The sequence below is a fragment of the Muntiacus reevesi genome, chromosome 3 (genome assembly GCF_963930625.1).
Source record: "Muntiacus reevesi chromosome 3, mMunRee1.1, whole genome shotgun sequence".
Taxonomy (NCBI): Eukaryota; Metazoa; Chordata; class Mammalia; order Artiodactyla; family Cervidae; genus Muntiacus; species Muntiacus reevesi.
Window position 1 is genome coordinate 155,783,603 of NC_089251.1, and position 22,739 is coordinate 155,806,341.

Consider the following 22,739-nt stretch of genomic DNA (forward strand, 5'->3'; position numbering starts at 1 on the left):
TTGCACATATTGTCACCTTTGACTTAAAGTAGATGCCAGGTATACTGCCCACTTCCACTGTATAATCATAAGGGATTTGATTTAGGTCATACCTGAATGGTCTGGTGGTTTCCCCTACTTTCTTCAATTTAAGTCTGAATTTGGCAATAAGGAGTTCATGATCTGAGCCACAGTCAGCACCTTGTCTTGTTTTTGCTGACTGTATAAAGCTTCTCCATCGTTGGCTGCAAAAAATATAATCAGTCTGATTTTGGTGTTGACCATCTGGTGATGTCCATGTATAGAGTTTTCTCTTGTGTTGTTGGAAGAGGGTGTTTGCTATGACCAGTGCATTCTCCTGGCAAAACTCTGTTACCTTTGACCTGCTTCGTTTTGTACTCCAAGATCAAATTTGCCTGTTATCCCAGGTATCTCTTGACTTCCTACCTTTGCATTCCAGTCCCCTATAATGAAAAGGACATCTTTTTTGGGTGTTAGTTCTAAAAGGTTTGTGACATTGTATAAGAGGCAGTGATCAAGACCATCCCCAAGAAAAAGAAATGCAAAAAGGCAAATGGTTGTATGATGAGGCCTTACAAATAGCTGAGAAAACAAGAGAAGCTAAAGGCAAAGGAGAAAAGGAAAGATATACCCATTTGAATACAAAGTTCCAAAGAATAGCAAGGAGAGGTAAGAAAGCCTTCCTCAGTGATCAATGCAAAGAAATAGAGAAAATAATAGAATGGGAAAGACTAGAGATCTTTTCAAGAAAATTAGATATACCAAGGGAACATTTCTTGCAAAGATGGGCACAATAAAGGACAGAAATGGTATGGACCTAACAGAAGCAGAAGATATTAAGAAGAGGTGGCAAGAATACACAGAAGAACTATACACAAAAGATGTTCATGACACAGATAACCACAATGGTGTGTTCACTCACCTAGAGCAAGGCATTCTGGAATGCGAAGTCAAGTGGGCCTTAGGAAGCATCACTACAAACAAAGCTAGCGGAGGTGATAGAATTCCAACTGAGCTATTTCAAATCCTAAAAGATGATGCTGTGAAAGTGCTGCACTCAATATGCCAGCAAATCTGGAAAACTCAGCAGTGGCCATAGGACTGGAAAAGGTCAGTTTTCATTCCAATCCCAAACAAAGGCAATGCCAAAGAATGTTCAAGCTACTGTACAATTGCAGTCATTTCACATGCTAGCAACCCACTCTAGTGTTCTTGGCTGGAGAATCCCAGGGATGGGGGAGCCTGGTGGGCTGCCGTCTGTGGGGTCACACGGAGTCGGACACGACTGAAGTGCCTTAGCAGCACATGCAAGCAAAGCGATGCTCAAAGTCTCCAAGCCAGGCTCCAACAGCACATGAAGCGTGAGCTTCTAGACGTTCAAGCTGGATTTAGAAAAGGCAGAGGAACCAGAGAGCAAATTGCCAACATCTGTTGGATCATCAAAAAAGCACAGGAGTTCCAGAAAAACATCAACTTCTGCTTTATTGATTACGCCAAGTCCTTTGACTGTGTGGATCACAACAAACTGTGGAAAATTCTTCAAGAATTGAGAAACCAGACCATCTGACCTGCCTCCTGAGAAATATGTGTGCAAGTTAAGAAGCAACAGTTAGAACTGTACATGGAACAACAGATTGGTTCCAAATAGGGAAAGGAGTATGTCAAGGCTGTATATTGTCACCCTGCTTATTTAACTTATATGCAGAGTGCATCATGTGAAATGCTCGGCTGGATGAAGCACAAGCTGGAATCAAGATCACTGGGAGAAATATCAGTAACCTCAGATATACAGATGCCACTACCCTTATGGCAGAAAGCAAAGAAGAACCAAAGACCATCTTGATGAAAGTGAAAAAAGTTGGCTTAAAGCTCAACATTCAGAAAAAACTAAGATCATGGCATCTGGTCCCATCACTTCATGACAAATAGATGGGGAAACAATGGAAATAGTGACAGACTTTATTGTGTTTTTTTTGGCTCTAAAATCACTGCAAATGTTGACTGCAACCATGAAATTAAAACATGCTTGTTCTTTGGAATAAAAGTTGTGACCAATCTATACAACATATTAAAGAGCAGAGACATTATTTTGCCAGCACAGGTCCATCTAGTCAAAGCTTTGGTTTTTCCAGTAGTAATGTGTAGCTGAGCGCTGATGAATTGATACTTTTGAACTGTGGTGTTGGAGAAGACTTTTTTTTTTTTTTTTTTTTATTCAGGAGAAAGCGCAAACGCAGTCCCCCACTACCACAAATTATGCAGTCGAGTTTCCCACATTTGGAGAAATCGCAGGGGTCAGCACATCCGGAGTGCAATGGATAAGCCTCGCCCTGGGAAAACCACCTTCGTGATCATGGTATCTCCTCTGCCAGGTAAGTATGAGAAGACTCTTGAGAATCTCTTGGACTGCAAGTAGATCCAACTCATCCATCCTAAATGAAATCAGTCCTGAATATTCACTGGAAGTACTGATGCTGAATCTGAAACTCCAATACTTTGGCCACCTGATGTGAAGAACTGACTCCTTGGAAAAGACCCTGATGCTGGGAAAGATTGACGGTGGCAGGAAAAGGGGATTATAGAGGATGAGATGATTGAATGGCATCACCGACTTGATGCACATGAGTTTGAGTGAACTCCAGGAGTTGGTGATGGAGAGGGAAGCCTGGTGTGCTGCAGTGCATGGGGTCACAAAGAGTTGGACAAGACTGAGTGACTGGGCTGAGCTGACACTATCCACAGCTTGCCCACTGGAAAGATTTTCCCTTTCCATTGTCTTTCAGGGCCACCCCCAATATGGCTGAAATGCAGTCTGTTTCTGGCTCACTTTCATGTATCAATCCAGTCTTAACCAAGCTCAGACTTCTTCCTTCACTTTCATTTCATTGAATAGACTCCTTCATAATGCTAGGAGCTGAGGTAGGGGTATGATACAACTGTGATGGATACAAAAAAGTCTGGGCTACAAAATCATGTCCTTGTTCTAATCTCAGGGTCCCACATTGTGAAACTCCCATGGAGGTCTGTCATAAACACCATTTTGCCTATTTTCTTAGCACTGTGACCTCCAGCACTGTGGGTTTTGCCAGGTCATATGGCTTAAGCAACAGAGCCACTTATATCACAGCCTAGGCTTGAATCAGAGCTCTTTTGTTCTCTGGGCTCCACTTAAAACTGATAACCTTTCATATCACCAGGTCACTATTCCTGGGTGGTAAATGTGTTGCCTACAGAACACAAACAGGCCTACCAGGTACTGTGCTTTCCTCTTTGTGGTAGAGCATGCAAGATTCAGCAATCTGTCTTTTGCTTTGAAAGAAATTTCTCAGCATGTCCCTGACCACTGGACCTCTAACAATTTCACTGAAGTGGCAGGTCCTGAGTCTTCAGATGGTTTATCTTTCACCCTCTGGAGCACATGTCTTACCAAGGTCTTCAATGTACTAGTCATCTCTTCTTCTCTTGTTCAATCATTATGATGCCATTGATGTAATGAATGAATATGATGTTCTGTGGGACATGCAGCTGATTCAGATCTTTTCAAGCAAGATTATGACAGAGGGTAAGAGTACTAACATAACCCTGAGACAAAGTTGAAAATTTTAATGTTGTTTTCTATCTCACATGTGGATCATTTTCATCTTTTTTAAGTGGATTGAAAAAGAACACATTGTACAGATCAATGGCTGCATGCCATGAACCTGAAGTCTTATTAATCCCCTTAGCACAATACCATGTTTGGCATATGATTACGTTTACTACCTGATTAAGTCTGTAATAGTACATAGTCATTCTCCAGGATCCATCTGCTAGAAAAACAGGAGCCACGCTGGTGAGTTAAACAGAAATATGGAGCTCACCACTTCTGCATCATTTAGGTCTTTAATGGTAGCAACACTTTCCACTATATTTATTGGATATGAAACTGTATTTTTACTATTTTTGTTGGGAGCTAGAGACAGTTTCAGAGGTTCCCACTTAGGTTTTTTCACTATGATAGCTTTTACCACAGCCCAAGGATCCAGTATAGGAGTTAGTCCAACGGTCAATCTAATTTTAGTAATACTTTCAGGAACTGGCTAAATGACCAGTAGGTGTGTCCCTGCCAATGAGCCAACTATGAGCCAAACTTTAGTGTACTTATTTATTACCTGGCTCCTAAAACCCCACACTAGCAGGGAGTCATGATAATACTTTGGATATCTGGCTATCAGTGTCAACTATATCTTTGTGTAATAGTTCTAAAAATGTTTGGTTATTTGTAGGCATCTTTCCTTCCTTCCCACTTCCTGCTGACATAAATTTCACATGTCTGCACCATTGTATTTGCCACAGAATTCCCCTTTACCAGGATAATCTCCCAGGTCACCAAGAGTGAAATCTTTAGAAATCTTGAGCCACTATTACCTTGTGGCAGGGACAGTCCATGTGCCACCTGCCGGAGAGGGTGATAGCCCCTTCATTCCCCAAGTGACTAATAAACTAGTCCCAGACTCCCATTTCCTCATCTGCTTTCTCAATCCATTCTCAGTACCTCTTGTGTTAATCTGGGTCATCCAAGAGTCAGATTCCAAGATGAAATTAGAATAGCAAGAGATTTATTAGAAGTAATGCCTGTGAGGAAAAAATAAGTCAGGGAAGGGGGAGGGAATGAAGGTAAGAAAAGTCATTAGATTTCAACACATGTCTGACTGCGGGTCAATAAGAGAAAAAAAGAAGGAAAGTTGGGGAAAGCATCATAGACTTCGTTTTAGTTCTAAGAAAGTTTGGCAAGGTCATTGGGAAATCCAGAATCAAAGTTGGCCATTGGAAGAGTCCTGTGCCTCTTAGGAACAGGCCTGCCTTAGTTTCCTCACCTTGTTCTGTCATTAACTGGAAGGTTACTCAGTGATAAACAATCTTCCTGCAGTGTGGAGGTACAGGAGATGTGGGTTTGATCCCTGGGTCAGGAAGATCCCTTGGAGAAGGAAATGGAAACCCACTCCAGTATTCTTGCCTAGGGAATCCCATTGACAGAGAAGCCTGGTGGGCTACAGTCCATGGAATCACAAAGAGCTGGACATGATCCAAGCGACTGAGTGAGTGAGCAATCCAACCCATAGAAAGGCCTTCTTATGTGGTGCTAGTGCAGGAGATGTGAGAGACACAGGTTCGATCCCTAGGTTGGGAAAATTGCCTGGAGGAGGAAATGGCTCCCTACTCCAGTATTCTTGCTGGGAGAATCCCATGGATGGAGGGACCTGGTGGGCTACAGTCAATGGGTCACAGAGTTAGATACAATGGAGCATCTGAGCACATTATATTACATTACATTATGGGCCATAGAAAGCAAAGCACATGGCTCAGATGCAATGATGGTTTTCAGAGTACTTTAATGAGGATGCCTACAGTCAGGATCTGGAAGACACATTTTCATGGCCACCTCAAAGTAGAACAACTGGAGAATAGTGGGGAAGAATGATCATTCTCCACACAGGAAAAAGAAAAGAGATAATGGATGCAGAATAATAAAAAGGATGATCTCTAGTAAAACAAATTATGTTCTCTTCTCCTGCAGTTGACCTGTCAGAAGTTGACTAATATGGATCTATTGATTGAAAGCTGGTAAATCAGCAAATGTTCACCACATATAGGGATACCCAGAAAGTAGCAAATACAGATATTTGTACCAGTCCCCAAAAGAGAAGAAGGTGGAAGCACAGAGCTACTCTACTGATTCAGATTAGAGGAGACTGTCGAGCTATCAACAGGGTTTGGTTTATGGTCTAGATTCTGAACAGTGAGTGAGCAATGTATTCCAGTAAGTGGGTGCTCTGCTGAAATTGAACTCTGAAGTATTTCTGGAAACTTTGATGTCCATGAAGAGGAGAAACTTCCCATTAAAAGGCAGTTAGGAGTAGAGAGCAACTTTGGCAGAAAGGATTTGGAGATACACATTTACCTTCTGCTAAAGAAGAGACCCAAAGAGGAGTGAGCTGTCCTTGCAAATTCCCATATTAGACTAGGGTTGTTCTGAAATAACTAAACTTTGGTAGTTGTTGTTCAGTTGCTCAGTTATATCCAACTCTTTGTGACCCCATGGACTGCAGCATGCCAGGCTTCCCTGTCCTTCACTATCTCTGGAGTTTGTTCAGACTCATGTCCATTAACTCAGTGATGCCATCCACCATCTCATCCTCTGGGGCATCAGTCCTTCCAATGAATATTCAGGGTCAATTTCCTTTAGGACTTACTGGTTTGATCTCATTGCTATCCAAGGGACTCCCAAGAGTCTTCTCCAGTACCATAGTTCAGAAGTATCAATTCTTTGTCACTCAGCCTTCTTTATGATCCAACTATCATGTCTGTACATGACTACTGGAAAAACCATAGCTTTGACTATATGAACCTTTGGAAATGTACCCACTACTGAATCTTGACTAACTTTTTTTAGAAAAACAAGTCATTTAATTCAATTATCCAATTATTATTGAAGGCCTACTATGTCAAGGTACTGTCTCAGTCACCTGGAATATGTCAGTGAAAAATCAAGCTTTTTTTCACTGGGATCTCTGAAGCTTAGGTCTTTTCTCTTGGATATCACCTCCCTGGAGAAGAAGAAAGAGTTTTCTTTCTCTTGGGTTTGGGCATGAGGGCCTCAGATCTGGGAGAGAAGAGGGTCGACAAGAAAACTCTAAGTGGGGGAACAAGTGAGCCATGTACCATGTGGGCAGGTCAGAAGCCAAAGTGAGAGATGTCCAATAGGAAACTCCTATGGAAGCTCCTTGGCTTGACAATACCAAGAACTACTACATCTGACATAAGATTTTAAACTATTAGGGAAGTCACCCTCTATTACTCTCTAAGCCTCTATGCAAGTCTTGTTAAGGATTACATCCTGGTCTTAGATACCACTGTGTGGATTTGAATGAAAGGATTGGGGTCTCCATGGTGGTAAAGTGGTACAAGAGGAAGTTTCACTGGCTGACGGTAATGAACCTTGACCTGCAGAGGAATAGAGGAGCATGCCAGAATCAGTTGATGGGCTGGGGTGTCAAATCATGGTGAATTTTTGGAATGAGAAAGCCCTTCCTGGGAATTTTTAGGGATACTTGGGAAGCAGAAGCTGGTAAAAATTGAACTTCCTGCAGTCAAGCAGGATTAGAGGCTTGAACTACTGTTGATACCCTAAAAGAAGAGTGATTTCTAGGCTGGAAAGCATTGGGATTTCTGTGCTCCAATGGGCTTCAGGGCTTCAATGCCTCTGCGGGCTTCAGTTCAGTTCAGTTCAGTCGTTCAGTTGTGTCCAACTCTTTGCGACCCCATGAATCGCAGTATGCCAGGCCTCCCTGTCCATCACTAACTCCCGGAGTCTGCCCAAACCCATGTCCATCGAGTCGGTGATGCCATCCAGCCATCTCATCCTCTGTCGTCCCCTTCTCCTCCTGCCCCCAATCCTTCCCAGCACTAGGGTCTTTTCCAATGAGTCAAATCTTTGCATGAGGTGGCCAAAGTATTGGAGTTTCAGCTTCAACATCAGTCCTTCCAATGAACACCCAGGACTGATCTCCTCTAGGATGGACTGGTCGGATCTTCTTGCAGTACAAGGGACTCTCAAGAGTCTTCTCCAACACCACAGTTCAAAAGCATCAATTCTTTGGTGCTCAGCTTTCTTCACCATCCAACTCTCACATCCATACATGACTACTGGGAAAACCATAGCCTTGACTAGATGGATCATTGTTGGCAAAGTAATGTCTCTGCTTTTTAATATGCTATCTAGGTTGGTCATAACTTTCCTTCCAAGGAGTAAGCATTTTTTTATTTCATGGCTGCAATCACCATCTACAGTGATTTTGGAGCCCCCTAAAATAAAGTCTGACACTGTTTCCACTGTTTCCCCATCTATTTGCCATGAAGTGATGGGACCAGATGCCATGATCTTAGTTTTCTGAATGTTGAGCTTTAAGTCAACTTTTTCACTCTCCTTCACTTTCCTCAAGAGGCTTTCAGGGAACACTAAAGATGGTGTTTGTGTGAGAGCTCTAAGGAAGGTTAGAGGTCAGATTATAGAGTAGAGCATAGTGAATTCAGGGCAGTTCAGAGTGCTGTGTCTAATTGTATCTGCACGTTTTAATTAATAACTGATATGTGTTATTCAGGGCTTCCCAGGTAACACTAGTGGTAAAGAACCTGCCTGCCAATGCAGGAGACATAAGAGATGCATGTTTGATCACTGGGTTGGGAAGATCCCTTGAAGGAGGGTCCAGCAGCTCACTCCAGTATTCTTGCCTGAAGAATCCTGTGGAGGGAGGAGCCTGGCAGGCTATAGTCCATGGGATCACAAAGAGTCAGACACAACTGAAGTGATTTAGCATAGCAATATAGCTCTTATGTGTTACTTGATATTTCTATTAGTATTAGTTGTCTTCCTATTGTAGCCAACATTTCAGATAATCTTAAGAGAAATATGGGATAGAATACATCCCCTAGAAACAGTCTATATAACTAATTTTCCTAAAGAAATGCATCTACTTTGAGATTCCCAAGATGGAGACAGTAGGAAATGCTAAGTTACGTAGTATCCAATCCTCATTCATTCTTTCCTTCCTTTCAGATATTTATGAAAACATTGATATAGCTATACATGTATTATCATAGATACAAATGCGCCAAACACAATCACAATTCCTTTACAAAGTATATCATCCCATTGATAGGAGTGGGAAACTCACAGACTACCTAAGGTATGTAATTATTTAGCATTTTCTGTTCACATCATTCAAGTCTGGTACTTCCACAATGTAGCATGTAAAATTTAAGGGACTACACTGGGGCTGTATAGATCAGTAAGCTCTGACAATCTGCTAAAGGTGATTCACATATAAAAATGTTTCATATGAAGTTAATAATGCTAGAATCTCATATGCTCTAGAGCCTAAAATTCTGCAGCACAAGGATATGGATCCTAAACCTCAGGCCTGTTTTCATTTTAAAAGGCCTTTGTTATAAGGCCTCTTGTTATAATTCAGATGTCTGGTTTTGGGTATAAGAACCTTTCATGAAGATCACATACAACTCTGAAACTGGATCAGGCCAACTGAACAACATTATAATAGTCACTAGAATAGTGAGATTTGACCAAAGTTTGGAAAAGAAGAATGGACTACAGAGGAGCAATCTTTCTCCCTTCCTCTTTGTCAGTTAATTGCAAGAATATGTGGGAAATACAGTGAGCAGGATATTCTGCAGCTCCTACATCAATAGGTAGAGTCTATTTCCCTATCCTCAAGATGAGGTGGGCAGCTCTTGTAACTGGCCAACAATGTAATGGAAGTGATATTTTGTGAGTTTTGAACCTAGGCCTTGAGATACCTCAGATTCCTCTTTCCTACACTTGAGACTCTGCCTGCGATAGCCTGATCATCCTAAGAGACCATGTGGAGCAAAAGACTATTCTAGTTGAACCGTCTTAGACCAACCAGTCCTAGGTGACCCGCAAATGACCATAGACTCATGAGCAAGCCCAACTGAAAAATTGGCTGAACCTGGTCAAAGCTGTAACCCTCAAGTCAAGCCCTGTCCACATTAACAAATTGCAATCTGTTATAAGTAACAAAATGTTGGGGAAGTTTTTGTTTTTAATTTTATTTATTTATTTTTGGCTATGCTGAGTTTTTCTTGCTACACACGGGCTTTCTCTAGTTGCAGTGAGCAAAAGCTACTCTCTAGTGTGTGTGGGCTTCTCATTGTGGTGGCTTCTCTTGTTGTGGAGCACAGGCTCTAGAGCACATAGGCTTCAGTAGTTTTGGTGTATAGGCTCAGGAGTTGTGACTCGTGGACTCTAGAGTGCAGGCTCAGAAGTTGTGGTGGCACACATGTTTAGTTGCTCCGCAGCGCATGGAATCTTCCTGGACCAGAACTAAAACCCATGTCCCCTGAATTGGCTGGTCGACTCTTAACCCCTGAGGTGATGTCCTTGGGGGATATTTCAAGGGATGTCCTTGAGGAAGTTTTTCAAATAGAAAAAGCTAACTGATAGCTTTACATATCTCTATGAGTCACACAGCTTAGAAATATTTTATAGTAAATACTGTCCTCAAGGCTTAATGGTAAAGAATCTGCCTGCAATGCAGAAGCCACAGGAGACACAGCTTCGATCTCTGGGTCAAGAAGATCCCGTGGAAGAGGGCATGGCAACCCACTCCAGTATTCTTGCCTGGAGAATCCCCATGGACAGAGAAGCCTGATAGGCTACAGTCCATATGGTCACAAAGAGTTGCACATGACTGAAGCAACTTAGCATGCACACATGCCCTCTCCTCAAAGTTGGTTAAATTTTTATTGTTGCTTAAGTGAGAGTCACTAAAACTGCTGATCCACAGAGAAATAAAGAACTTGCCTTAGAATGTTAATCTATACACTGTGTCCTTCATCAAGAAAGTCTTGATGCAAAGAGAACATCAGCTTAATTCAATAGTGTGCCTATGACATAGTTGGTTTCTATTTATAGTTCATACAGGCTCCTCATATTACTGCAAATTGGTAACAAATAGTACATAGACCAGTCATAGTCTGTAAGCACACTCTTGATAGCAATGACCTAAGGCTTAGGAGTAAATAAAAATTTTTTTTGTGTGTGTGAAGAACCAGATAGTAAAAACTTTAGGGTCACACAATCTTTGTAAACTTCATCATTATGGCAAAGAAGTCATAGACAATATGTAATGAGTGGGCATGGCTGTATTCCAATAAAACTATTTTAAAAACAGGCAAGAGGCTAGATTTGCTTTGTGGGCCATAGTATGCTGACACCTGAATCCTAAGCTATTTCTGAGGCTCGTCCACATCAAAGTTCATTATTGGGTCTGTCTTCTTAATTATCAAAAGAATATGTATGGGGAGGGAACTAAGATGGCGGGGGAATAGGACGGGGAGACCAGTTTCTCCCCCACAAATTCATCGAAAGATTATTTAAACACCGAACAAACTCCACAAAACAACTTCTGATCGCTAGCGGAGGACATCAGACACCCAGAAAAGCAACCCATTGTCTTCGAAAGGAGGTAGGACAAAATATAAAAGATAAAAAGAGAGATAATAGAGTTAGGGACGGAGATCCGTCCAGGGAAAGGAGTCTTAATAGGGGAAGTTTCCAAACACCAGGAAGCCCTCTCACTGGTGGGTCTGGGGGAAGTTTTCAAATCTCGGAGGGCAACCTAACTGGGAGGAAAAATAAATAAAACCCACAGATTACCTGCCTAAAAGCAACTCCCAGCAGAAAAGTACCCCAGACGCTCGCATCCGCCACCAGCAAGTGGGGACTGAATGGAGAGGAGTGGGCGGCATTGCTTAGGGTAAGGGCTGGACTCGAATGCCCTGAGGGCAATCGGAGGGAGCTAACGTGAGACAGCAACTTAAACTATGGGATAGCAAGAGAGAGAGAATTAACTTGGGAAAAGCCCTAAACTTAGGCACTACCTGCCCATTCCCAGAGCGAAGGACTGAGCGAATACCAGAGAAGAGCTAGCCGGCTGCGGACCAGTCCATCCCCTGCCGGGAGGCAGGAGGCAAGGGGGAGGGGAAAGGGGCAAACTCGGCCTCAGAGACCGGCACCCCCTACCAAACTGCAAACAGGCTCCCAGCTTCTAACTAAGGACTTCCTGAGATTCTGGATGGTCGACATCTGCCCAGGGCGGGGGGGGGGGGGGGGGGGGCAGCTAGAGTCCAATTCCCCAGAACAGACACAAGGCACACCCGGAAACTGAGGCTGGGACTGCAGAGGGGATAAGGCGTGCTGCACCTGGGGAGAGTGCGCTCATCAACCTCCTGGCTGCCTGAGCTGCTTGGGCAGGGAAGGCACAAAACGCAGGCCCAACCGAGAGTGCGTCTTTGTGGAGTACCCGAAAACCTGAATCTGAGCGGCTTAGGCCTGGGAAGTGCACGCAACTCAGGGCCCGCTCCCTGGAGATCAGCCTGGAGCCTGAGCAGTGTAGATGGGGGAAGCGCACACTCCTCGAGCGGGGGCAAGCCCAGTGTGTCCAGAAAACTGCAAGTGCTCCACACACATGCCAGTGACATTTGTCTGCAGTGCCCCTCCCTCCCCACAGCATGACTGAACAAGCGAACCTAAACAAGAGACCACCTCTGCCTGCTTGTGTCAGGGCAGAAATTAGACACTGAAGAGACCTGCAAACAGAAGCCAAATAAACAATGGGAACCGCTTCAGAAGTGACAGGTGCAACAGGTTAAAATACCTGCAGTTAACACCGACTACTGGAAGGGGCCTAGAGATATCAAGAAGTGTAAGCTCGAACAAAGAGCTATCTGAAACTGAACTGAACCCACACTGCCCGCAACAGCTCCAGAGAAATTCCTAGATATATTTTTACTATTATTATTATTTTTAATTAAAAATTTTTTTCTCTTTCTTTTTTTCCCTTAAAGTCCTCTATTACTCCTTAACTTTCATTTTTATAACCCACTATAACCTGGCAAAAAAAAAAAGGACCCTATTTTTAAAGTGAACTTCATAGATATTTCTTAAATTTTTTGTTTTTGTGGTTTTTTAATATTGTATTTTTAAAAGTCTAACCTCTACTCTAGATTTTTAATCTTTGTTTTTTAGTATTTGATGTCAATTTTGGACATTTAAGAATCCAACCTTCAGGACCCATTTTTACTCAGGAGTGTGATTACTGTTTTGATCACTCTCTCCCCCTTTTGACTCTCCTTTTTCTCCCCCAGATCACTTCTATTTCCTCCCTCCCCCTTCTCTTCTCAATCCAGTTCTGTGAATCTCTGTGGGTGTTCTGGGCTGCGGAGAACACTTAGGGAACAGAGTACAACCTAGATCTGTCTCTCCTCTCTTGAATCCCCCCTTTTCTCCTCTTGCTCACCTCTATATCCTTCCTCCCTCTCTTCTTCACGTAACTCTGTGAACCTCTCTGGGTGTCCCTCACTGTGGATAATCCTTTCACCATTAACCTAGAAGTTTTATTATCAGTGCTGTATGGAGGGAGAAGTCTTGAGGCTACTGAAAGAATAAGACTGAAATCCAGAGGCAAGAGGCTTAAGCCCAAAACCTGAGAACACCAGAGAACTCCTGACTACAGGGAACATTAATTAATAAGAGATCATCCAAAAGCGTCCATACCTACACTGAAACCAACCACCACCCAAGAGCCAATAAGTTTCAGAGCAAGACATACCACACAAATTCTCCAGCAACACAGGAATATAGCCCGAGCGTCAATATACAGGTTGCCCAAAGTCACACCAAACCCATAGACCCATCTCAAAACTCACTACTGGACACTCCATTGCACTCCAGAGAGAAGAAATCCAGCTCCACCCGCCAGAACACCGACACAAGCTTCTCTAACCAGCAAACCTCGACAAGCCAAGCATCCAGCCCCACCCACTGGGAGAAACCTCCACAATAAAAAGGAACCACAGACCACCAGAATACAGAAAGGCCACCCCAAACCCAGCAATCTAAATAAGATGAAAAGGCAGAGAAATACCCAGCAGGTAAAGGAACATAAAAATGCCCACCAAGCCAAACAAAAGAGGAGGAGATAGGGAATCTACCTGAAAAAGAATTTAGAATAATGATAATAAAAATGATCCAAAATCTTGAAAACAAAATGGAGTTACAGAAAATGGCCTGGAGACAAGGATTGAGAAGATGCAAGAAATGTTGAGAAGATGCAAGGACCTAGAAGAAATTAAAAAAGTCAATTAAAAATGAATAATGTAATAAATGAGATCAAAAACACTCTGGAGGGAACCAACAGTAGAATAACAGAAGCAGAAGATAGGATAAGTGAGGTAGAAGATAAAACGGTGGAAATAAATGAAGCAGAGAGTGAAAGGTTGTTGCTGAATGATAAGACGCCGGGAGTCTTGGCCTCTGGAGGAGATGAATTCAATCCGGGGCCAGAGGCGAGGCTGGATCGCTCAGAGCTTTTGTGTAATAAATTTTTATTAAAGTATAAAGAAGATAGAGAAAGCTTCTGAAATAGGCATCAGAAGGGGGCAAAAGAGTACTCCCCTCCTAGTCTTTAGCTGTATGTTATACAGTCACTCAGTCTGCTAATGAAAAGAAAGGAATGTCATAAAATTTAGAATGGCACCAGATAATTCATCCCTGGCCATAAAATGATTGACTTGAATCTTGTAGAAGGGCAGATTACCAACAAATAGTTTCCTTTACATAGATTAGGGAACAATATCTGAGTAAGTAAGTTAGGCTGTTTAGCAGAATCAACTTGAAGATAGAGTCTGGGGTACGTTAACATAGCTTAAGACAACATTTCCATAAGAAAAATTGGTTAACTCAAGGTTTGAGAGTAACTAGCTTCAGGTGAGACCAGGTGTCATGGCATTTTAAGAGAAACCTCCTTTTAAATTTGTATAGAGAAGAAAAAATATTGCTCGTTTGTTTCCTCCTGCCTCTTAAGACAGGTAAAAATGTCTGGCACTTACAGCCTCTTTCCTTCGTTTGGAGACCCCTGGCCTTCCTGCCTGTTACCCTCTCAAGAGGAAAAAAGAAAAAAGAATTAAAAGAAATGAAGACAACCTCAGGGACCTCTGGGACAATGTGAAATGCCCCAACATTCGAATCATAGGAGTCCCAGAAGAAGAAGACAAAAAGAAAGGCCATGAGAAGATACTCGAGGAGATAATAGCTGAAAATTTCCCCCAAATGGGGAAGGAAATAGCCACCCAAGAAACCCAGAGAGTCCCAAACAGGATAAACCCAAGGCGAAACACACCAAGACACATATTAATCAAATTAACAAAGATCAAACACAAAGGAAAAATATTAAAAGCAGCAAGGGAGAAACAACAAATAACACACAAGGGGATTCCCATAAGGATAACAGCTGATCTTTCAATAGAAACTCTTCAGGCCAGAAGGGAATGGCAGGACATACTTAAAGTAATGAAAGAGAATAACCTAAAACCAAGATTACTGTACCCAGCAAGGATCTCATTCAGATATGAAGGAGAATTTAAAAGCTTTACAGACAAGCAAAAGCTGAGAGAATTCAGCACCACCAAACCAGCTCTTCAACAAATGCTAAAGGATCTTCTCTAGACAGGAAACACAGAAAGATTGTATGAATGTGAACCCAAAAAAGACAAACCAAATGGCAATAGGACCATTCTTATCAATAATTACCTTAAATGTAAATGGGCTGAATGCCCCAACCAAAAGACAAAGACTGGCTGAATGGATACAAAAGCAAGACCCCTATATATGCTGTCTACAAGAGACCTACCTCAAAGCAAGGGACACATACAGACTGAAAGTGAAGGGCTGGAAGAAAATATTTCACGCAAACGGAGACCAAAAGAAAGCAGGAGTCGCAATACTCATATCAGATAAAATAGACTTCAAAATAAAGGCTGTGAAAAAAGACAAAGAAGGACACTACATAATGATCAAAGGATCAATCCAAGAAGATATAACAATTATAAATATATATGCACCCAACATAGGAGCACCACAATATGTAAGGCAAATTTTAACAAGAATGAATGGGGAAATTAGCAATAACACAATAATAGTGAGAGACTTTAATACCCCACACACACTTATGGACAGATCAATAAACAGAAAATTAACAAGGAAACACAAACTTCAAATGACACAGTGGTCCAGCTAGACCTAATTGATACCTATAGGACATTTCACACCAAAACAATCAATCTCACCTTTTTTTCAAGTGCACACGGAACCTTCTCCAGAATGGATCACATCCTTGGCCATAAATCTAGCCTTGGTAAATTCAAAAAAATTGAAATCATTCCAGCCATTTTTTTCTGACCACAATGCAGTAAGATTAGATCTCAATTACAGGAAAAAAACTATTAAAAATTCCAACATATGGAGGCTAAATAACACCCTTCTGAATCACCAACAAATCATAGAAGAAATCAAAAAAGAAATCAAAATATGCATAGAAACGAATGAAAATGAAAACACAACAACCCAAAACCTATGGTACACTGTAAAAGCAGTGCTAAGGGGAAGGTTCATAGCAATACACGCTTACCTCAAGAAACAAGAAAAAAGTCAAATAAATAACCTAACTCTACACCTAAAGCAACTAGAGAAGGAAGAAATGAAGAACCTCAGCGTTAGTAGAAGGAAAGAAATCTTAAAAATTGGGGCCGAAATAAATGCAAAAGAAACAAAAGAGACCATAGCAAAAATCAACAAAGCTAAAAGTTGGGTTTTTAAAATTATTTTTAAATTTTTTAACATTTTTTTCCATTTATTTTATTAGTTGGAGGCTAATTACTTGACAATGTTGTAATGGTTTTTGTCATACGTTGACATGAAATCAGTCATGGATTACATGTATTCCCCATCCCGATCCCCCCTCCCACCTCCCTCTCTACCCAGTTTGAAAAGATAAATAAAATTGACAAACCGTTAGCCAGGCTCATCGTGTAACAAAGGTAGAAGAACCAAATCAACAAAATTAGAAATGAAAATGGAGAGATCACAACAGACAACACTGAAATACAAAGGATCATAAGAGACTACTACCAGCAGCTCTATGCCGATAAAATGGACAACTTGGAGGAAATCGAAAAATTCTTAGAAAAGTACAACTTTCCAAAACTGAACCAGGAAGAAATAGATCTTAACAGACCCATCACAAGCACGGAAATCGAAACTGTAACCAGAAATCTTCCAGCAAACAAAAGCCCAGGACCAGATGGCTTCACAGCTGAATTCTACCAAAAATTTAGAGAAGAGCTAATACCTATCTTACTCAAACTTTTCCAGAAAATTACAGAAGAAGGTAAACTTCCAAACTCATTCTATGAGGCCACCATCACCCTAATACCAAAACCAGACAAAGATGCCACAAAAAAAGAAAACTACAGACCAATATCACTGTTGAACATGGATGCAAAAATCCTTAACAAAAATTCTAGCAAACAGAATCCAACAACATATTAAAAAGATCACACACCATGACCAAGTGGGCTTTATCCCAGGAATGCAAGGATTCTTTAATATCTGCAAATCAATGTAATACACCACATTAACAAATTGAAAGATAAAAACCATATGATTATCTCAATAGATGCAGAAAAAACCTTTGACAAAATTCAACACCCATTTATGATAAAAACTCTCTAGAAAGCAGGCATAGAAGGAACATACCTCAACATAATGAAAGCTATATATGACAAACCCACAGCAAACATTATCCTCAATGGTGAAAAATTGAAAGCATTTCCCTTAAAGTCAGGAACAAGACAAGGATGCCCACTCTCATCACTACTATTCAACATAGTTTTGGAAGTGTTGGCCACAGCAATCAGAGCAGAAAAAGAAATAAAAGGAATCCAGATAGGAAAAGAAGAAGTAAAACTCTCACTGTTTGCAGATGACATGATCCTCTACATAGAAAACCCTAAAGACTCTACCAGAAAATTACTAGAACTAATCAATGAATACAGTAATGTTGCAGGATATAAAATTAACACACAGAAATCCCTTGCATTCCTATATGCTAACAATGAGAAAACAGAAAGAGAAATTAAGGAAACAATACCATTCACCATTGTAACAAAAAGAATAAAATACTTAGGAGTATATCTACCTAAAGAAACGAAAGACCTAAATATAGAAAACTATAAAACACTGATGAAAGAAATCAAAGAGGACACAAATAGATGGAGAAATATACCGTGTTCATGGATTGGAAGAATCAATATTGTCAAAATGGCTATACTACCCAAAGCAACCTATAGATTCAATGCAATCCCTATCAAGCTACCAACAATATTTTTCACAGAACTAGAACAAATAATTTCACAATTTGTATGGAAATACAAAAAGCCTCGAATAGCCAAAGTAATCTTGAGAAAGAAGAATGGAACTGGAGGAATCAACCTTCCTGACTTCAGATTATATTACAAAGCCACAGGCATCAAGACAGTATGGTACTGGCACAAAGACAGACATATAGATCAATGGAACAGAATAGAACGCCCAGAGATAAATCCACGTACCTATGGACACCTTATCTTCGACAAAGGAGGCAAGGATATACAATGGGAAAAAGACAACCTCTTTAACAAGTGGTGCTGGGAAAACTGGTCAACCAGTTGTAAAAGAATGAAACTGGAATGCCTTCTAACACCATACACAAAAATAAACTCAAAATGGTACCTCATTGTGGTTCTGATTTGCATTTCTCTGATAATGAGTGATGTTGAGCATCTTTTCTAAAAGATCTAAATGTAAGACCAGAAACTATAAAACTCCTAGAGGAGAACACAGGCAAAACACTCTCCAACATATATCACAGCAGGATCCTCTATGACCCACCTCCCAGAATATTGGAAATAAAAGCAAAAATAAACAACGGGAACCTAATTAAACTTAAAAGCTTTTGCACAACAAAGGAAACTATAAGCAAGGTGAAAAGACAGCCCTCAGATTGGAAGAAAATAATAGCAAATGAAGAAACAGACAAAGGATTAATCTCAAAAATATACAAGCAACTCCTGAAGCTCAATTCCAGAAAAATAAATGACCCAATCAAAAAATGGGCCAAAGATCTAAACAAACATTTCTCCAAAGAAGACATACAGATGGCCAACAGACACATGAAAAGATGCTCAACATCACTCATTATCAGAGAAATGCAAATCAAAACCACAATGAGGTACCATTACACGCCAGTCAGGATGACTGCTATCCAAAAGTCTATAAGCAATAAATGCTGGAGAGGGCGTGGAGAAAAGGGAACCCTCTTATACTGTTGGTGGGAATGCAAACTAGTATAGCCACTACGGAGAACAGTGTGGAGATTCCTTAAAAAACTGGAAATAGAACTGCCATATGACCCAACAATACCTCTCCTGGGCATACACACTGAGGAAACCAGATCTGAAAGAGACACATGCACCCCAATGTTCATCGCAGCACTGTTTATAATAGCCAGGACATGGAAGCAATCTAGATGCCCATCAGCAGACGAATAGATAAGGAAGCTGTGGTACATATACACCATGGAATATTACTCAGCCATTAAAAAGAATTCATTTGAATCAGTTCTAATGAGATGGATGAAACTGGAGCCCATCATACAGAGTGAAGGAAGCCAGAAAGATAAAGACCAATTCAGTATACTAACACATATATATGGAATTTTAAAAGATGGTAACGATAACCCTATATGCAAAACAGAAAAAAAGACACAAATGTACAGAACAGACGTTGGGACTCTGTGGGAGAAGGCAAGGGTGGGATGTTCTGAGAGAATAGCATTGAAACAAGTATACTCTCAAGGGTGAAACAGATCACCAGCCCAGGCTGGATGCATGAGACAAGTGCTCAGGGCTAGTGCACTGGGAAGACCCAGAGGATGGGATGGGGAGGGAGGTGGGAGGAGGGATTGGGATGTGGAAGACATGTAAATCCATGACTGATTAATGTCAATGTATGGCAAAAACCACTACAATATTGTAATTAGCCTCCAACTAATAAAAATAAATGAAAAAATAAAAGAATATGTATGTGTGTGTATGTTAGTTGCTCAGTCATGTCCGACTCTTTGCGATCCCATGGACTGTAGCCCACCAGGCTCCTCTGTCCATGGATTTTTCCAGGCAAGAATACTTGATGGGTAGCCATTCCCTTCTCTAGGGGATCTTCCTGACCCAGGGATTGAACCCAGGTCTTTAATGTCTGAACCATCAGGGGCCCTCAAAAGAATATAGGCAAAGGCAAAAAGAGAATTGGAGACTGCCTTCATGGAGAGAAGAACAAAAATGCTAAAATAGTTATTTTAGATGTCCCAACATAGAGCCACCCAGAGGGATAAAAAAAAGTGTGAAAATATGTAAATAATTACTTTTTAAATATATGGGGGAAAACAGTGAGCAAACACTGCCAATAAAACCCAAAAAAGCTAAATCTTGGGGAAAAAAATAAATATTCCAAGAAGCTTCCTTTTCAAAATGTTGACATCTCAAAGATACAGAACTGCTTAATAGTTGGAAGCTGAAGTATTCCTTCCCTCATTTTTCTTCCCTTGCCTCTCTTCTTGTTTGCTTCCTTTTTTAAATTAATTTTTTTCTTTTGCTCTTAACACAGAGAAAAGAATTTCCAGGCTCCCTTAAAAGCAACCAGTATTACATTCTTGAAGAGCAGCTTCATAAGAGCAGCTATTAATAATTTATGGCTGCCTTATTTGATTCTCCTGCATTGTAGTTCAGGGAGAGTACATTTATGTGTCATTATAGTATTAGACAACAATCTTTCTTTAGATTTACCCTGCAAATGGGCAGGTTATGCCCCTGTGAGGGAGTTTCAGGAAGTTGCTGCTGCTGCTGCTGCTAAGTCTGTTCAGTCGTGTCTGACTCTGTGCGACCCCATAGACAGCAGCCCACCAGGCTCCCCCGTCCCTGGGATTCTCCAGGCAAGAACACTGGAGTGGGTTGCCATTTCCTTCTCCAATGCATGAAAGTGAAAATTGAAAGTGAAGTCACTCAGTTGTGTCCGACTCTTTGCAACCCCATGGACTGTAGCCTAACAGGCTCCTCCATCCATGGGATTTTCCAGGCAAGAGTACTGGAGTGGGTTGCTATTTCCTTCTCCTAGTTTCAGGAAGAGGCACAATAAAAAGAGTTGTCAACCATTGCCATCCTTTTCTCAAAAAGCATACTGGGCAGATTTCCAAATTCCTGTTACATTCTGTTTTTAAAAAATATAAGATGATTAGCTGCTTTGACAAATATAGTCCTCCCCAATTAACAACAGCTGCTATCAAAATCATTAGAGTGAAAGAAAAAAAATCTAAAGTACTGTGTGTTCTGTTTAATGAGATATGAAATGCTAAACTATTTCTTAAGGAGCTCAGGCTCCTTAACCCAAAGTGTGGGATAACTTTGCAAGTGGTTTCCTTTATTTAATATTCACTCCAACTTTTGATTAAGTCACTGAAATGCTCTAGCAGAATGCAGAGATGGAAAGAATGACACATTAAAAAAAAAAAGCCCTTGTCAGTTATTAACAATTTGATTCAGCTCTGCCTTTTTATGGCCATCACTGAAGCACCAGCAGCAAAAATGAAGTTCAATCCTTTTGTGATTTCTAACTGAAGCAAGAACCAGAAAAGGCATGACAATGCACCCTCCCACATTCATAGGAAGATTATGTCTCCCTCCCTTTCCAAAGAGCTGAGACAAAATTGTACTATAGAATGAGAAATTCAAGATGGAAATCTGTATACAAAGTATTGTTTCATTCAATGGAAGTAGTGAAGGACTCTGTTAGGCTGAGCAAGAAAAGACTTCCCTGAGGAGGAGAGTTTGAGCTGAGTGATGAAAGATGATAGAATTCACAACAAAGGGAGAAGCAGGAGCAATCACTCTAGTAAAGTATGTTGTGAATGTGGACTTCATGTAGAGGGCTGTTGGGAGATTTTAGCCCTAGTGGCAGTAGAACTAAAAATAGGAATGGATGAGTATGAGAGGTGTTGAGGAAATGGAATGACAGGTAGAGTTTAATGATATAGAAGAAGGTGAAGATGACTTCCAAGACTCTAAGTGTGGAAAGAATCTTAGGTCTTATTTATTCCATTCCTGACCCAGCACAGGATTCTCAAACCACAGAATTCCCAGATATTAGCCCAGTAGCCCCTGTTGGGACCCTTCCAAGGAGACGGGGGGGGGGGGTGCCCTCTGCCTCACAAGGCAACAGTCTGCTCCATTCTGAACAACTTGGATTTTAAAGAGAGCTTCTTTGCATTGACCTGAGATCTGGCTGCCCTTAAATTCTACCCATTGGTCTTAATTTTTTATTCAGCTAAGAGTAGGGCTATTTTCTTAGTTCTAAGTCTGAGTCCTCTATATTCTTATAAGTAACTATTTAGTCTCTTTTTAGTCTTGTCTAGTTTTCTTCTCTCAAAACACTCCCAAGGATTCAGGAAAATTCTGACAAATCTCTATTAGTCACAATGCTGAAATATATAAAAGGCAGATTTTCACATTTCTCAAGGGGTTGCATTTGGTGTCAGAAACATTTAGTGCTATTGTCTTAAAATGTGAAGCTTTCTGACTGAAGCTCTTAGCATATCAGCCTCTTCAGCAGCCACAGTGAAAAAAATAAGAGGATGAAACAAATGTTGGAGAAATAATAGCATGCATACATAAAATATCACTCATCAAGGGGTTATGCCCTTTCTACTGCCTTAGTCATTTAGAGTAACAGTCTTTTCTTACTGCAGGAGAAAACAAGATATGGATAGATTCAAATAGTCAACATTAGACTAAGAGAATAAATTAATGTTAGAACTGAAAGTTAAGATGATCTTGTCTAGTCCCTTCATTTTATAGACTAGGCAACAGATGACTATATGATGATGACAAATAGTAAAACTATTTGCAAAAACCATTTTGAGAATAGTTGGTGGGTAACTAGACATTCCTATCATGCCACACAGATTATTTTCTAGTCACAAAGGAAAATGCCAGTGTACAAGGGAGGGATATGGTAGTTATTACACTAAAAGAAATAGTTAAGTTTCACCTCTCTAATAACAGTTCACCCAGAAATTATCTTCTGATGGGATTTAATATGGAGTACCTAACATCATCTATGATGTATCTAGGCAAAAATATTTAATTGGAATACATGAAGTCCAACAAATATTGCTGAGACAACCAGATATCCATATTCACATGTGGAAGAATGAGTTTGGATCCCTTTCCTC

The 22,739-nt window shown here is 40.8% G+C and overlaps 1 non-coding gene across 1 annotated transcript; it reads right to left on the reverse strand.

Moving 5' to 3' along the window:
- Positions 1-2,216: 2,216 nt before the first annotated feature.
- On the reverse strand, positions 2,217-2,380 carry LOC136165537 (U1 spliceosomal RNA). The gene has a single exon (XR_010662570.1). It is a non-coding gene; the product is annotated as a U1 spliceosomal RNA (small nuclear RNA).
- Positions 2,381-22,739: the final 20,359 nt, after the last annotated feature.